A 19,667-nucleotide genomic window follows, 5' to 3' on the forward strand; every position below is an offset into this window, starting at 1 on the left:
TGATTTTTTTGTGCAGCTCCGTGCTAGTAGCAAACAAAATGGCCCTACCAGCGTCTGATTCGTGAGATTGTGCAGTATTTCAAAGTCGAGCTAAGCTTATAAAGTTCAGCCGTAATGGTACCCGAAGAAGCCAGTCTTGTCGTTTTGTTCGAGACTACAAAACAGTTCGCCAGGCACGTAACTATCATGCCAAATATATCCAACGATCCAGCGCATCACCATCAACACCAACGCCGAAACCAAAGGTTCTTTCCAGAACCACTATTATTACCATAGAGAATTATTTGGAAATTTCCCATTCAAACGTGATTCTTTTGAATATTATTAGATTTAAATTAACGTCTCGAATTGAAGTCACGACGCTCCGGTTATGTCACAGACATTACTCACCCATCTTTTTTTATTGGGACCACGACTAATGGTTTAATATAGACACCCCATTTCAATATTTCGGAAGGAACAGAAGGTCGAGTTTGGAAAGTTTGTAATTTTCATTGTACTTAACCAAATTACACAATGTTCGCACTAATGATTCATAAATATGACCAGGAATCTTCTATTAGATTAGTAAGTATGTATAATTTACATGAAAAAAGAAAAATTGATTTTTAGGAATCAATTATTATCTGTTCTGCCATCTCCCTCACCAAGGCCAACAACGCCAACAAAAACGGTGCTTTTCAGGACCACCATCATTTTTGTAAAGAATAATTTGAAATATTCCTCGCCCAAATCACTTTTTGTCCGAACATTCCAATGAGTATCAACATATTTGAAGAACGTGTTCCTCATGTATTCTACATCTCTCCAGTTATGTCGCAGACATTACCCAACCATCTATTTTTGCTTTACTTTTTTATTTTGGTCGTTTTGTTTATTTCTATAATTTATTCAGTTTATTCGAGATTTTATTCGTGCAAGACTAGAAACTGTTTTCATCCCACCTCTAGTTGGGTGCCTACTTCTCGTGAGTTCTGCTAACTAATCCAATAGTGAAATGTGTAAGAAATGTCTCATCTCACTGCTAGGTGGATTAAATCGGTTTTTGATAAGAAAGTTGCAATTATTATTATGATAATGGTAATAATTAAAATAATGATACTTATAATAAAAATTAATATAATTATTTATACTAAAATAAATTAGTCCTTATGATTGGAAGTCAAATATACAAATATATACTTTATAAATTAACTACCTCATCAATAAATAGAAATATATAAAAATAATCAAACTACATCAACAAAATGTCAATATCAAGCTGCAGCTTCAAATCCAAAATGATGTCTTTTTGAAAAATGATTATTAATATGACGAAAAAAACATACTGTTAAAAATGTAGTTCCAATTAATACATGAAGACCATGAAATCCAGTTGCTATAAAAAAGGTTGACCCATAAGTTCTATCTGCAATAGTAAATGGTGATTCAATATATTCATAAGCTTGTAAAATTGAGAAATAAATTCCTAATAAAATTGTAAAAAATAAACTTTGTGTAGTTTGAGTATGATTATTTTCTATTAAGCTATGATGTGCTCATGTAACAGTAACTCCAGAAGCAAGTAAAATTGCTGTATTTAATAAAGGAATTTGATAAGGATTAAATGGTATAATTCCTATAGGTGGTCAGTTTATACCTAATTCAATAGTTGGTGATAAACTTCTATGAAAAAAAGATCAAAAAAATGAAATAAAAAAAAATCAGAAATAATAAATAAAATTATACCTCATCGTAATCCTAATGTAACTGAAAATGAGTGAAGTCCTTGAAATGTCCCTTCTCGTGAAATATCTCGTCATCATTGATATATAGTTATTAGAATAATAATATTTCCTAAAATAAATAGTGATATATTATATTGGTGAAATCATTGAGTAAATCCTGTAACAGTTGTTATTGTTCCAATAGCACCAGTTAAAGGTCATGGTCTATAATCAACTAAATGAAAAGGATGATTTGAATGAGTTGTCATTAATTAGTTTCACTTGAATAAAGTGTTCTTAATACAGAAAATACATAAGATTGAATAATTGCAACTGCTGATTCTAAGATTAATAGAGCAATTTGAGTAATTAAAATTAATGATAAAATAATATAAGATGTTGATATAGGGCCTGTATTTCCTAATAAAGTTAATAAAAGATGACCTGCAATTATATTGGCAGTTAATCGAACAGCTAAAGTTCCTGGTCGAATTACATTTCTAATAGTTTCAATATATACTATAAAAGGTATTAAAATACCTGGAGTACCTTGAGGAACTAAGTGGGTAAATATATGTTGGGTATGACAAATTCATCCATATAATATAAAACTTAATCAAAGAGGAAAAGCTAATGTTAAAGTTAAAGTTAAATGACTAGTTCTAGTAAAAATATAAGGAAATAATCCTAAAAAATTATTAAATATAATTAAAGAAAAAAGTGAAATAAATATTAATGTTCTTCCATTGTGAATATTAGAATTTAATAGAAGTTTAAATTCTTTATGAAGAGTTAAAGATAAATCATTTCAAATAATTTGAAATCGATTTGGTATTAATCAAAAAGAAAAAGGAATAATTAATAATCCTAAAAATGTTCTTAATCAATTTAATGATAAATTTATAATTGAAGTAGAAGGATCAAATACAGAAAATAAATTTGTTATCATTTTCAAGATATAGAAGGTTGTTTAAATATTAAAGATTGTGAAAATTTTAAAGGTAAATAAAAAAACAATAATAATTTTTTACATTAAAAATTATTAAAGTAAATCTAAAAATAAAAAATAAAATTAATCATCTAATAGGAGCTATTTGAGGAATTAGAAAATATTATTTGTTAATATTTTTAGTTTGACAAACTAAGGTTTTATTTTAAACTAATTTTTTATTTCATTAGAAGTAATTGTTAATTTACTATAATATGATTTAAGAGATCATTACTTACTTTCAGTCATCTAATGATTTAATTTTAGAAGTAATTCATTTAATGAAATAATTTATTGGAATTCTTTCAATAACAATTGGTATAAAACTATGATTAGCTCCACAAATTTTTGAACATTGTCCAAAAAATAATCCTGGTTGATTTATTAAAAAATTTGATTGATTTAATCGTCCAGGAGTAGCATCAATTTTAATTCCTAGAGCTGGAATTGTTCAAGAATGAAGTACATCTGTAGCTGTAACTAAAATTCGAATTTGATTATTAAAAGGTAAAATAATACGATTATCTACATCTAATAGACGAAAATTATTATTATTTAATTCATTTGTAGGAATTATATAAGAATCAAATTCTAAATTATTAAAATTTGAATATTCATAACTTCAATATCATTGATGACCAATTGTTTTTAAAGTAATTAATGGAGAATTAATTTCATCTATTAAATATAATAAATGAAGAGATGGAAATGCAATAAATATTAAAATAATAGCAGGTAAAATTGTTCAAATAATTTCAATAGTTTGTCCATGTAGTAAAAATCGATTATTAAATTTATTGAAAAATAATATAATTATTATATAGGAAATTAATATTGTAATTATAATTAAAATTAAAATTGTATAATCATGGAAAAAATTTAATTGTTCTATTAATGGAGATAAACTATTTTGTAAACCTAAATTTGATCATGTTGCCATTTTCTAATAAAAAAAAAAATTTTATATATGAAGCTTAAATTCATTGCACTAATCTGCCATATTAGAAATTAGAAGATGTTAATAATGGTAATTCTAGATAAGTATGTTCTATAGGTGGTATAGAGTGGAATCATTCAATAGAAGAAGATAGGGAATAAAGGATTTCGTTGAGAAATTATTCTTTCTCAAATAATAAATAAAAAAAATAAAATTCCAAATAATGAAATTGATCTTCCTAATGAAGAAATAATATTTCACGTTAAATATCTATCAGGAAAATCAGAATATCGTCGGGGTATACCTGCTAATCCTAAAAAATGTTGAGGAAAAAAAGTAAAATTAACTCCAATAAATATAATAAAAAATTGAATTTTTAATCATAAAGAATTTATAGTTAATCCAGTTAATAAAGGATATCAGTGAATAAATCCAGCTATAATAGCAAATACAGCTCCTATAGAAAGAACATAGTGGAAATGAGCTACTACATAATAAGTATCATGAAGAATAATATCAATTGAAGAATTTGCTAAAATTACTCCTGTTAATCCCCCTACTGTAAATAAAAAAACAAATCCTAAAGTTCATAATAAAGCAGGATTATAATTTAATTGTGTTCCATGTAATGTAGCTAATCAACTGAAAATTTTAATTCCTGTAGGAATAGCAATAATTATAGTAGCGGAAGTGAAATAAGCTCGAGTATCAACATCTATACCTACTGTAAATATATGATGAGCTCAAACAATAAATCCTAATAATCCAATTGCTAATATGGCATAAATTATTCCTAAAGTTCCAAATGTTTCCTTTTTTCCTCTTTCTTGTGAAATAATATGAGAAATTATTCCAAATCCGGGAAGAATTAAAATATATACTTCTGGATGAGCATGAGCATGAGCATGATGACCGTACAATTCGTAGTTGCTACTCAGTGATTGACCAGAACAAGCGAAATTGTACAAAGAACCAACGAATGGAGCCTGGGAGTAGCTTCCCATCCTCAGTGTGCACGTTTCGAGAGTTTCAAATTTTGAAGTGTCAATAACGGCGCCGGCCACGTCCTTACAGTCATCGGGGAAGGAAGGAAATGTTAGTGTGATAACCGTTGTTATGGAGACCGTGTATACCTCTGCATCTCCACGGTTACCACGGAAAGGAGGTTTTGTTAGTGGGATGGGATACATAGTTACATAAATCTGGATTCACCTTGGTATGTGATACAATCTATGCGACTCTCAGAAGCGTTATAAGTTAATAATTGCTCTGGGCAGCCGGCTGCCGAGAATTTCAAGATGACTTATCGTTTGTTGTATTAATTTGGGAATTCTAGGCTTAAAGATATGCAACTTAAACTCCGGACAGCCGGCCATCGGGAGTATTGCTTTTCTTTGATTGAACAAATATTTTTATAAGACAAGGGAACTTTCAAGTTTCTTTACTCCGACGAAGATCGAAAATCTTAGAACAATAACATAGAATATGATACGATTGTCTTAACTCTCCGGAGATACCCGTCGTAATGGAAAAGTTGTTACTTGACTGAATATTACTATCTTACTATCTTAGTATAATTATCGAGGTTAAATCGCGATATAAGCATATATCGTCGCTGTTGTGCCATCCTATGACAAACGCCATTTTGGGGTAAACTGAGTTAGATATGCCACATTACTCGTCTAACGAATCTCTACAAGATGGCGTTTCCAGAATTTTGAAACTTTGCTTGATTACTGAAATATAGCAAGAAAAGTGATTAGAAATTGTGAGTTTCTTGCTTCAAATCATTATATCTTGGGATTGACTCAAGTTATAATAAAATTTTAGTTGCTTTTATGTGTAAAAATGTCGTAGGAACACAATGGCATAATAATTTTCAAAAGAAAAATACATGTATTGGGAGAAAAACGCAGTTTTAGCTTTAAACTGGAAATATTGCCTATTTGGCAACACTGTAACTAAAAATAACTATTTTTTTCTAGATTCCCTGACTCATTTCCTTCAAAATGCATCTAACTGATTGTTTATAGACCAAATGAAGCCAAAGATATGAATTAAAGTTCATAATCGGTGATTTTTTCTTTGGAAAATTTTCCATGCAAGATTATGACACGTCATACAAATTTTTTCATCAATACACACCTATGACACGTGTGAGTGCGACTTTTGTTTATATTTTTAGTGAAAACTCGCAACATAGTCAACCGATCTTCGTAATATTTGAGAGATTAGTACAGAATAGGTAGAAGCATCAATTGTCTTCTCTGAATTGTTTCTACCATTTATAAGTTTCATGATATTCTATCTCAAACTTTAAAAATCGTTTTTCTCGAAATGTGCAAAATGGCGCTTGTCACAAGACAGCACAACAGCGACGACATACTTTCTTTATACAGTCATGAGGAACAAGCCGGCTTTTGTAACTATTATTCACGCGCGATGTTATGCTATCTCACGATGAATTCGCGCTGGGGTATGGTAATGTTTGTTTTTATTTTTCATGGTTCATCCCAAATGAAAACCCTAATTTTAAGTATTGAAAGGTACCTTGAAAGGGGGCCGAGAAGTCGCCGCTGGGGGTCCGCGAAGCAAAATATCCCCTCCGAGTGGATATAAAAAATCAAGTCTTGCTTCCCAACAGACTGAAAATTATATATTGACAGCAATGTTTAACCGTGGGGGTCCACAACATCGCAGGGTGATTTCTAAGGGGCCCGAGGCACGAAAATGCTTCAGAACCGCTGATATAGACCGATGCAGAGAATCCCTTCTCAATCCAATATTCCCAACGTTACTCTCAATGGAAGCAAACTACATCCCATCGACTTACAAAATTTTGGACTCTTTATACAGACCCGCGAATCGTAAAAAACGCAACCAAAAAGGAAAAAAAACGTTTTGACAGTCCTTCTGGACGTAATCCCCGACACTTCGCAAGACCGGGCGCAAAGAGTCTATAGAAAATCATATCCGCAGAAAACCGTTAACAAGAAAATACATAGGTAATACATGTAGTAATGGATTTTTACACGATTCACGCAGATAATCGATTAATCATTATAACAATAAAAAAATCAATAATCGGCTGTCAGTTTTCCGAATATCCAACTCAACCAACTAATATCCGTTAAGCACCTCAAAATACCACAAAGAGGCCACCATCCAAGTTTGAAAATCGCGGAACAAAACGGGAAGACTCTCCAAAAACACCAAGCCACTCATACCTGTACGCAGTAATCGGTTGTTACGGTCTACTAATCGAATACACCAATCGGGCTCTCGAAAATCACTCGACCAGCAGATAACAATTTGTCAAAATCGGACATCACTAAATCCAAGAATTTCGTACAACGTTTATGTCTACTTTCACCCGCGGAACACCCAACACAACACCAGACCAGATGACTTGCAAGCCATCAAAAATCTCGACTCGCACCTCTCCCATGTCGCTTTTGCCCCTGACAGTGCACTACACCGGGTAGCCGGTGTTTTTAGCTTCCGATGGCCCTACATTTTCTGACAAAGTGAAGTTCAGGAATGTTGAGATTTTTATCACTGTTTAGGAAAGCAAAAGTATCATAAAGCTAGTGTCAGGCCTTCATGAGACCTTAAGAAGTCACTTTTGGAGATATTCGTTAATGTAGATTTGTCGGTAGACGGTTCCAGATTTAATTAAAAAAAAACTAATTTAACACATCTACAGATCGCTTGCAACATAAAAAACTTTTTGTGCAATTTAACAGCTCCATCTAAGGCCAATTCAATAAATTTCCTACATGAAAGTTTACTTTTGTTAAAAAACGGTTTTTAAACCAAAGCTGGAAGTTAAACCTTGGCGTGGAAGAGCCGGTATATTAATATATGCTATTACTTAGTGTAGAATTAGATTTTGCCCTTTACGGCTATTATACAACCGCCAGAAGAAACTTAAAACGTTGGTACACAATCGAGAATAGCGAATCAGAAAAGCTGACTATATATCAGTGATTTACTAAATACAGAATGGATAATGGTTATGATGTAAAACCTTATGGTCCGTCCATGTTAAGTCTTCGGTACGGAGCAATACCTCGACCTAGGAACTCCTTAAGTCTTCGGTACGGAGCAATACCTCGACCTAGGAACTCCTAGCACGTTGTTAGTCGCCTCTAACGACATGGGAGCAGTCCCCAGAGGTTCTATTCTTGGCTGAAATAGTGCAAAAAGATTTCAGCCCGCCGGACACCACACGGCTTAATTAAAATATATACTTCTGGATGTCCAAAAAATCAAAATAAATGTTGATATAAAATAGGATCTCCTCCACCAATAGGATCAAAGAATGAAGTATTAAAATTTCGATCCGTTAATAATATTGTAATAGCTCCTGCTAATACAGGAAGAGATAATAAAAGTAATAATGCAGTAATTACTACTGATCATACAAATAAAGGTATTCGATCTAATGTAATACCAGAAGAGCGTATATTAATTACTGTTGTAATAAAATTTACAGCTCCTAAAATAGAAGAAATACCTGCTAGATGAAGAGAAAAACGTTTTTAATCCACCTAACAGTGTGATGAGACATTTCTTATAACTCTTATCACTCTCTGCAGATATTATATCGTTTGAGAACATTTAGAACTTGATGCTTCGCGATGTTTTTGAATACACATACTACATGAGATAGTGGCAGGACTCAGAGAATCGCTGAAATCAGCATAGGACAATATCAGTGCTAGAAATCTCAAACCAAATCAATGGGAAAGCGAAAAAATGGCCCATAAAATAGACATACAAACGAATTATTGTTAATGCTCTGTTAATAAAATATCTAAATTGTGGTGGGAAAACTGAATTTTCCTAAAGAGGTTATATATTGTACTGAGCCAAAAAAATCGAAATTTTTTTTGAATCGACTTGAAGTTTATACTATACTCAAATTTCCAACTAGCAGCGATACCATTCAAAGAAAATCAACAGTGAATATTTCCAGACTTGGTTTTATTTCCTATTTAAGAACTATTGTGTTTTTTACATCCTAGATTGCATGATTCAGTGATCGAAACCCAAAACTTCATAAAGTATTTGAAATTATTAAATTAAAATTTGTTTTTGCTATTCAAATTGACAAAATGATAGTATCGCCCCTTTGGCGATTGTTTACTTTTTCGGTCCCACCTATCAGCATTGAAGTATCGCCCTTACGTTTTTTTACAATAACTACCGTTTTACACCACCGATTTCGTCCGGGTTTTTTCAATAGAGATCATTGTTACTATTTACAGCTGGTATCAGCTTGATAATCCTAAAAAAATACGAAAAAACAGTTTCACCTCTAAACTGCTAGCAAAAAAAGTATCGCCCTGTTTGTTTGCATGGAGCATGGATGGCGAAACTTTAAATAAACAAACAAAAATACAGTTTCGTCCGTTGTATTTTTTGCTGTAGTTTAAGAAAGCAATATCGTAGAATCTAAAGGTGACTTTTCTAAAGGTGACTTCCCAGTAGTATCCCTGATTTGAATTATTATCGCTAATCCTAATGCCAAAGAACAAATAAAAACCTCTCGAAAACGAACCGTTTGGGAAAATCATCATCATTACTGAAATTTTCATTTTCACGAATCTTTTCGATAACCTTCCGTCACTTGCGTTAGTGCACTGGGTGCACACTGCTCTGAAAATCTAGCAAAATCGTCTTAGGGCACCAGCGGGTCTAATTCAGAGCTATCTGCGCGGCGAGTTAAATCTGTAAAGAATACAAAAAATTAATTTCTATTCCATAATTTTCAGTTCAGCAATTCGAGAGATCGTGCTCACCGCAAGTCATGAAATATAGACTACGTTGTGAAGCGATGGTCATTATTTATTAAAAAATCACGGTTATATAAAAAATTAAACTATTAAAAAATTTCAAATAGTTTATAATTTTCACAAACTTATTAGGAAAAATTGTTTAATAAGCTTTCGTAATATTGTATAGGAAAAAAGCTGAAAATTTCTGTATTTTCTCTATCTGCAACATATAAACCCTTAAGTATACTAATTATTTGGTATACGAATTGGAATAGGTTCGCCAAATTTTGAAAGAAGTCTATAAAATAACCCCTTGAAAACTACCTAAAAATTGTTGTAGTTCGACGCAATAAAAAAATCTCCAAAAATGAAATGTACCTATTAATGTGAAACACAGTGAATAATACATAAAATAAAGACCCATTTTTATCTGTCTCATGGTGTATTTTAGGCTGACAAAATGGGGACATTGACTAAATCGGGCAATTTTTTTCTTTATAATAAACTGAAGTTGTTAAATATTCTTCCCGTCCCTTGATGTAGTCTGATAACTATTTCTGATTATGATGAACTTTTTATTTTTACATATTTCCATCTTCATGATAAGGAAAACATGCTCAAGAAAGGATTTACTCGAATTCAGTCTTGTTCGTTTGCCAGAGCCCATCAAACATATGTTCATATTTGGCTGATAAAATCGGGTTTTTCAATGTATTATAATAGATATTCAGCATTCGAAGAAGATTCTTGTGAACGAGTGTAAAACGACTTTGTTTCTACTTATTTGAAGTCAGCGGCGTAGCCAGAAATTCGGTTTGGTGGGGGTTTGGTGAAAATCGATCATACTGTCCAAACGGCATAATTCCGAAACCGTAATTTTTGAAGTTTTAAAATTAAGCAGAATTAATTTTTCAGAAAATAGTAACAGAGTTCGTGTCTTTAGCGAATTTGTTGAGACTTTATTGTAGTCATGAATATTAACCTGAGAAAATCCACCATAAATACTTCTTGGACGATATACCGTCAAAATTATTTTATCAAATGATGCGCTGTTTAACGTTTGTAAAAGTCATCGAAGATACTAAACCTCCGAAATTGGCGGTTTCAAAATGATGCTATCTTGACCTTAAATTACTGTTTTTAAACGTTTAACCTATACATATAATTGGTCATACAACAAAAATCAAATGCTCATCAAAATCGATCAGAACCTGCTAGAGTCGAATGGAAATCGTCATTTTTCATAAATTTCTCTCTACATTCGGAAAGTGTTATCCTCGTTATTAATCATATTACGTTTTCGTCTCAACTCGACGCATTCCCAAAAAAACCTGTCTTAATCCACCTAATGGTGCAATTGTGCTTGTCTCATTTGTCCAGACTACGATTCCATAGCTGGTTATGTTCAATACAATGGTGGAAATGAATATTACATGTTCAGTACGATTTGCACATACGTATAATGGATCGACAGCCACGATCTTGAGATACTATATGATACTGAAACATCGCTTGAAACCAGCGGCGGATCATGGAGAAAGATCCGGGAGGTCCAGGTCCTGCCGAAAATTTTCAACTTGTTAAAAAATTTTAAACTAGTTTTAATTTTAAAGTAGCAACCCCTCACTGCATACTCCCTCCGGGCCGGTATGATTGACGATTTTTAGAGTGATTGCATAACTTTTCTATATGAGAAAGGCAAAAATGTACCAAAGTCCAAAGAAGTCAATTTTTGTCAAACATCTCAATGTTTCATGCATTTTAAAGTCATTTGGCATCAAAAATACAAATTTGATTTTGAAAATTTTTCATTTCAGTTTATATTGGAATTTTCTGTGTGATTGCACTCTTCAACTCGTAACTCCGGAACCGGAAGTCCAATCAATAAAAATATCAATAGCAGCCGATGGGAAGGTTGTTCCTTTCATTTGAAACTAACTTGTGCAAATCGGTCCAGCCATCTCTGAGAAACAGAGGTCACATTTTTTTCCACATACACACATACATACACACAGACATTTTCCAATCTCGACGAACTCAGTCGATTGGCATATGACACACGGCTCTCCGGGTCGGGATTAGATTGACGAATTTTAGAGTGAATGAGAAAGTCAAAAACATTTTTAGTAAATGTTGAAAGTTATGCATTTTTTTGGTGAGCAGTTCTATGTTTCATAGATATTAAATAAATTTTAACTTCGCTTCCTATTAAATAAAGACCCTTATTACAGTACATTTCTACAAAAACGAGCTCAATTTGAAAATAAATCTGAGGATTATGATTGATTACAGAACTCTGGAATTTTCTATTGGAATGTTTTCAGGCAGGAATTTGATATTGATGCTATTAGACAACTGTGAAATCACGACCAATAGATCAGTAACATATCAGGACCCCATTCCGACAATTTATCAAAAGTCCTCATGACGTTTACAACAACAGGTTATCAATCTACGGATCAGATAATTGTTATTGTAATATTGAATTAAATCAGTATGCATCAATAAATTTTCAACTCCAATCCAATAATTTTTTTGGGTGTGGTGGGGGGGGGGGGGTGGGTTGTATGGTGTTAAACCCCAAAACCTTTTCTTGGTTACGCCGTTGCTTGGAGTTATTTATTTCGCTTTTCATTTTCCGATATGTTTCAGATCGATCCGATGGTTATAAATTAGAAAAATTGCAGTCAGAAGGTTCGCACAAATGAACATTTTTGTACTGATAAGTTATCAAGTTCCTTCCAGACAACTTGGAAGTGTTCGGTGATTATTTCTAGCGGTTGTATATAGAAAAATTAAATACAAAATTCGTTTTATCGAGATAATGTTTGGCTTATTTCGATGGATTATTACTATATTGAACAATAAATAGGCGACAAAGAGTAATCCACAAACAACAAGCCATAACTTTTAAAGTATTCAAAATAGATATTTGAAGTCTTCAGTAAAGTTATTCGCAAAAGTAAGAGCTACAAATTTGCTGAAGGCATCATTTCGATATAATCACTTCCAAGAAAATTTGTGAAAATATCTCACTCATAGGGGGATTAATCAGCAAAAGCACAATACCAAACGAAAGCGCATATTACCTCCATTAAATTCTCCGAAGATACTATTGACCTAAAATAAGCCGTTTTGGCGATAATAATAGATTACATGTTTTTGGTCATATTTCTGGCAATAGGAAATGATAAAAATCTTTCGTTCGCATTTAATGTTAAATATCTCTTTTGATAATAGTCCGATTTCAACAATCTATAGCTTGTTCGAAAGGTATTCGTTAAAGCTGTCTAAAAGCATATAAATTGTTAATCTATATTGTCAAATTCGGCAGATAATTCAAAAAAACTGCAAAAAACGCCATTTTTACGCATTCAAACATTCATATCTTGGAAACTAAACATCAAAATCAAAAACAAATTAATAGCGTTCATACTGTTTTTTAGTTCTTTCATTTAAAATTGGTTTGGATAAGATCGGTTCAGCCATTGCTGAGAAACACGAATGAGAATTTGTCCGTTACATACACACACACACAGACACACACACACACAGACATTGTCCCAAATCGTCGAGCTGAGTCGAATGGTATATAAGACTCGGCTCTCCGGGCCTCGGAAAAAATCTTGAAAGTTTGAGCGAATTCTATACATTTCTTTTATAAGAAATGTAGAAATGGAAAGATCAACTGAAGCTCCAGCATGGGCATTTCCTGAAGAAAGAGGGGGGTAAACTGTTCAACCAGTTCCAGCTCCATTTTCAACTATACTTCCTGAGAGGGGTAATATTAAAGAAGGTGGTAATAATCAAAAACTTATATTATTTATTCGAGGAAATGCTATATCAGGAGCTCCTAATATTAATGGAACAAGTCAATTTCCAAACCCTCCAATTATAATAGGTATAACTATAAAGAAAATTATAATAAATGCATGAGCTGTAACAATAACATTATAAATTTGATCATTACCAATAAAAGCACCAGGATGACTTAATTCTGTTCGAATTAAAATTCTTAAAGAAGTTCTTACTATTCCTGATCAAGCTCCAAAAATAAAATATAATGTTCCAATATCTTTATGATTTGTTGAAAATAACCATTGTCGCATGAATTTTAATAAATTAAGAAATAATTTATTAAAATTAGAATTAAAAGATTATAACAATTATAATTAGTTTTGAATACTAAGAGTTTAATTAACTTAAAATCTTAAAATAGAATATAAATTAAAGAAATAATTATTAAACCGATAATAGAAAAAAAATTTATACAAAAAATTAAAGTTAAATTTTTATTAGAGTATAAATTTAATAATATTCATGAATTTTTGTTATAATTTAATATAAAAATTCTATAAGATAGTCGTAAATAATAAAAAAGAGTAATTAATGTTAAACAAACTATAATAAATAAAATAAAAAATTGATTTATATTAATAAGGTTTTGAATAACTAATCATTTGGCCAAAAATCCTAAAAATGGGGGTAATCCACCAAGAGATAATAAATTAATAAATAAAAAAATTAATTAATGGATTTATTATATTAAAATTAAAAATTTGGTTAAAATGAAATAGTTTAAAATTATTAAATATTAATAAAATTGATATTGATATAAAAGAATAAATAAAAAAATATCTTAATCATAATAATTCATTATTTATTATAGCTATTAATATTCAACTTAAATGATTAATAAAAGAAAAAGCTATTAATTTTCGTAAAGAGGTTTGATTTAATCCTCCTAATGCTCCAATAATAGCTGAAAGAATAATAGAAATTATAAGTAAATAATAATTTCAATTATATGAAATTAATATTAAAGGGGCTATTTTTTGTCAAGTTATTAAAATTAAAGCATTAATTCAATTTAATCCTTCTATTACACCAGGGAATCAAAAATGGAAAGGGGCAGCTCCACTTTTTAGTAATAGAGTAGATAAAATTAATCATTCATTAAAATTATTAATTATTATTCAATTTATATTAAAAATTAATATTCTAAAAATAATAGAAAATAATAAAATAGAAGAAGCAAAAGCTTGAATAAGAAAATATTTTAATCTACTTTCTGAGGTAAGAAGATTTTTTTTACCTTCATTTATTAGGGGAATAAATGAAAGTAAATTAATTTCTAAACCTATTCAAGCTCTAAATCAAGAATTTGATGAAATTGTAATTAATGAACCACAAATTAATATAATAAAAAAAAGATTATTTGAAATTTTTATAATTAAAAAAAAGGATTATAACCTTTATAATTAGGGTATGAACCTAAAAGCTTAATTAGCTTATTTTTTTTATATATATAAATAAAAATATATTTTAGTGCATGAAGCACAAATTTTTTTGAAATTTTTAGAAATAGTTTAATATAATGAATAAAGTAAAACTTTATGATTTATCCTATCAAGATAACCCTTTTTATCAGGCAATTCATTTTTAGATAATAATTTATTTATTATTTATATGTGAAAAAAAATAACGGAATTAAATTAGTTATATAATATAAATAAAGTTTAATAAGATTAAATGGCCTATAATAAGTAATAAATTGTAAATTTATTTATGAGATATATTCTCTTTAATCAAACTTTATATTCATAAATAATATTAGACTGCAATTCTAAAGGAATAATTATAAAATTATTAAAGTTTAAAATAATTTTATAATTATAAATATAATTATTATATAAATTATTTATATATAAATATATCATATATATATATATATATATATATATATATATATATATATATATATATATATATATATATATATATATATATATATATATATATATATATATATATATATATATATATATATATATATATATATATATATATATATATATATATATATATATATATATATATATATATATATATATATATATATATATATATATATATATATATATATATATATATATATATATAATTATTCAAGATATTTATTTAATTAATAATATATAAATTATAATTAATATGTTTTATATAATATATTATTTTATTTTAGTTAATTTTTTTATTTTTATTTTATTTTACATGTAAATTTTTTTGTGAATTAAAATTAATTTTTAATAAATTATTTTATTTTAATATAATCGCAGTAATTAATATTAAATAAAAAGGAAGTTTTGTTTTAGTAATAATATAAAGTATTGGTAAAATTTGTGCCAGCTACCGCGGTTATACAAATAATACAAATAAAAATTTTTGTTAATAGTTAAATTGTAATTAAATAATTTTAATATAAATTTATAAGGTGAAATTTTTAAATTTATAAAATATTAATATAAAAATAATTGAAGCTTTAAACTTTTATAAATAAACTAGGATTAGATACCCTATTATAAAATATATATATATATATATATATATATATATATATATATATATATATATATATATATATATATATATATATATATATATATATATATATATATATATATATATATATATATATATATATATATATATATATATATATATATATATATATATATATATATATATATATATATATATATAAATTATTAAAGTAGTATTAGTTATATTCTTGAAATTTAAAAAAATTTGGCGGTATTTTAGTCTATTCAGAGGAATCTGTTCTGTAATTGATAATCCACAATGTACCTTACTTAAATTTTTAAAATTTGTATATCGTCGTCATCAGAATATATTATAAGATATAATTTTCTAAATATTTAATAAAATAAAATGTCAGATCAAGGTGCAGTTTATATTTAAGTAGAAATGGATTACAATAAATTTATTTAAAATGGATAATTTTTTGAAATAAAAATTTGAAAGTGGATTTGATAGTAATATAAAATAGATTATTTATATGATTTTAGCTCTAAAATATGTACATATCGCCCATCGTTCTTATTTTTAAAATAAGATAAGTTGTAACATAGTAGGTGTACTGGAAAGTGTATCTAGAATGACAATTTAAAGCTTAAATAATAAAGTATTTCATTTACATTGAAAAGAAATTTGTGTAATTCAATTTAAATTGAATAAATTTTATTTATTATTTTTTTTTTATTTTATTTATTTATTAATAAAAATAATTTTATTGATATAAGTTTAAGTATTTTTTAAAGAAAAAATATTTATTAATTATAGTATATTTGTATTGTAAAAGAAAATTGAAATAATTTGAAAAAATTTTATTTTAAAAGAAGATTTAATTTATTGTACCTTGGGTATCAGGGTTTATTAATTAATTAATTATTATATAAATTTTTCTCGAATTTTAAAGATTTAATTATATATAAAAATTACTGTGGAATAATTATTTTTAATATATAATTAGAAATGAAATGTTAATCGTTTTAAAATATATCTAGTTTTTTAAGAAATAAATTTAATTTAGATTTATTAAAAAATATTTTAATTAATTTAAAATATTTTTTTTAATAAAATTAATATTTTAAGGGATTAGCTTTAAAATAAATTTTTATATTTTATTTAAATTAATAATAAGTGTAAGTTTAAAAATAGCTATCATTAATAAATTTATTATAATTTATTTTATTTAAATTATTATTTATTTATAAAATTAAATTATTTATTAAAATATAAATTTTAATTTAAAAAATTTATTAATTATGATAAAATTAGTATATAAATTATTATATGAATTATTATAAATGAAAGGTTTAAAAAAAGAATTCGACAAATTAAATATATTCACCTGTTTATCAAAAACATGTCTTTTTTAATTTAATTTAAAGTCTAACCTGCCCACTGAATTTTTTGAAGGGCCGCAGTATTTTGACTGTGCGAAGGTAGCATAATCAATAGTTTTTTAATTGAAAGCTTGTATGAATGGTTGAATGAGATATATACTGTCTTTTTTAAAATTTTATAGAATTTTATTTTTTAATTAAAAAGTTAAAATAAAATTAAAGGACTAGAAGACCCTATAGATCTTTATTTTTATTATTTATAAATTAAAAAGAATAATAAAATTTATAATTTATATAAAAATTTTACTGGGGTGGTATTAAAATTTAATTAACTTTTATAATTTATTTACATTAATATATGAATAATTGATCCAATTATATTGATCAAAAATTTAAGTTACCTTAGGGATAACAGTGTAATTTTTTTTAGAGTTCATATCGATAAAAAAGATTGCAACCTCGATGTTGAATTAAGAGTTATTTTTAGGTGTAGAAGTTTAAAGTTTAGGTCTGTTCGACCTTTAAATTCTTACATGATTTGAGTTCAAACCGGTGTAAGCCAGGTTGGTTTCTATCCTTAATAAAAAATTTATTTTATAGTACGAAAGGACCTAAAATAAAAAATATAAATTTTATTATTATGAATAAAATTAATATAATTATTAAACTATTTTGGCAGATTAATGCAATAAATTTAGAATTTATAAATATAATTAAAATTTAATTATAAATAGTAGTGTTTTTTATAGATTATTATTTAAGTTTAGTTGGAAGATTATTATTAGTAATTTGTGTGTTAGTAGGAGTAGCTTTTTTAACTTTATTAGAACAAAAAGTTTTGGGGTATATTCAAATTCGGAAAGGGCCTAATAAAGTAGGATTTATTGGATTGTTACAGCCATTTAGTGATGCTGTAAAATTATTTACTAAAGAAAGAACTTATCCATTATTATCTAATTATATTTTTTATTATTTTTCTCCTATTTTTTCTTTATTTTTATCTTTGTTAATTTGATTATGTATTCCTTATTTAATTAAATTATATTCATTTAATTTAGGAGTATTATTTTTTTTGTATTACTAGTTTAGGAGTTTATATAGTAATAATTGCAGGTTGATCATCTAATTCAAATTATTCTTTATTAGGAGGATTACGAAGAGTTGCTCAAACGATTTCTTATGAAGTAAGATTAGCTTTAATTTTATTAAATTTTATTTTTTTAATTGGAAATTATAATTTTTTATTTTTTTTGAATTTCAAAAATATAGTTGATTTATTTTATTTTGTTTTCCTTTAAGATTAGTTTGATTTGCATCATGTTTAGCTGAAACTAATCGAACACCTTTTGATTTTGCTGAAGGAGAATCTGAATTAGTTTCAGGATTTAATGTTGAATATAGAAGAGGAGGATTTGCATTAATTTTTTTAGCAGAATATTCAAGAATTTTATTTATGAGAATATTATTTTGTGTAATTTTTTTAGGAAGTGATATTTATAGATTTTTTTAAAAAACTTGCAGTTATTGCTTTTATATTTATTTGAGTTCAAGGGACATTACCTCGATTTCGTTATGATAAATTAATATATTTAGCTTGAAAAAGATTTTTACCTATATCTTTGAATTATTTATTTTTTTTATTGGTATTAAAATTTTTATTATATTTTTTATAATATCATGAATGATTTTTAGTAATAAAAAAAAAATAATAGAAGATTTTACTTCTTTTTTATGTTTTCAAGACATATACTATAAAAGTTTATTAATTAATTAGTTTAATTTATTGTCTCAATATTTTGATAATAATGGATTAAGAATAAAATTAGAAAAATATAATACAGTTAAAATTTGTCCTGTAAGTACATATGGAGTTTCTACAGGTCGAGCTCCAATTCAGGTTAATAAAGAAAAAATAATAACTAAATTTCAAAATAAAATTTGATTTAATGGATAAAATTGAAATCCTCGAAATTTATTTAAGTGAATAAATGGAAGAATAAATAAAATAGCAATAGAAATTACTAATCCAATTACACCTCCTAATTTATTAGGAATTGATCGTAAAATAGCATATGCAAATAAAAAATATCATTCTGGTTGAATGTGAACAGGAGTAACTAAAGGATTTGCAGGAATAAAAGTTTCAGGATCTATTAATAAATAATTAAATTTTCAAATAAAAGTTATTAAAATTCAAATAAATATAATAAATCCAATTAAATCTTTGTATACAAAATATGGATGAAAAGGAATTTTATCAATATTACTATTTAATCCTAAAGGGTTATTAGATCCAGTTTGATGTAAAAATAATAAATGAATTATAGTTAATGCTAAAATAATAAAGGGTAAAATAAAATGAAAAGTAAAAACGCTTTTAATCCACCTAACAGTGTGATGAGACATTTCTTATAACTCTTATCACTCTCTTCGGATATTTTATCGTTTGAGAACATTTAGAACATGATGTTTCGCGATGTTTTTGATAACACATACTACATGGGATAGTGGCAGGACTCAGAGAATCGCTCAAATCAGCATAGGACA

At 27.4% G+C, this 19,667-nt stretch overlaps 4 pseudogenes; all 4 read right to left on the bottom strand.

Moving 5' to 3' along the window:
• Positions 1 to 1,190: 1,190 nt before the first annotated feature.
• Positions 1,191 to 2,410, bottom strand: LOC131679724 (cytochrome c oxidase subunit 3-like; annotated as a pseudogene).
• Positions 2,411 to 2,951: 541 nt separating this feature from the next.
• Positions 2,952 to 3,634, bottom strand: LOC131679896 (cytochrome c oxidase subunit 2-like; annotated as a pseudogene).
• A 61-nt stretch (positions 3,635 to 3,695) lies between these two features.
• On the bottom strand, positions 3,696 to 4,521 carry LOC131675827 (cytochrome c oxidase subunit 1-like; annotated as a pseudogene).
• Positions 4,522 to 13,624: 9,103 nt separating this feature from the next.
• LOC131675828 (NADH-ubiquinone oxidoreductase chain 2-like) lies at positions 13,625 to 14,642 on the bottom strand (annotated as a pseudogene).
• Positions 14,643 to 19,667: the final 5,025 nt, after the last annotated feature.

Source organism: Topomyia yanbarensis, chromosome 1, assembly GCF_030247195.1.
Source record: "Topomyia yanbarensis strain Yona2022 chromosome 1, ASM3024719v1, whole genome shotgun sequence".
NCBI lineage: Eukaryota > Metazoa > Arthropoda > Insecta > Diptera > Culicidae > Topomyia > Topomyia yanbarensis.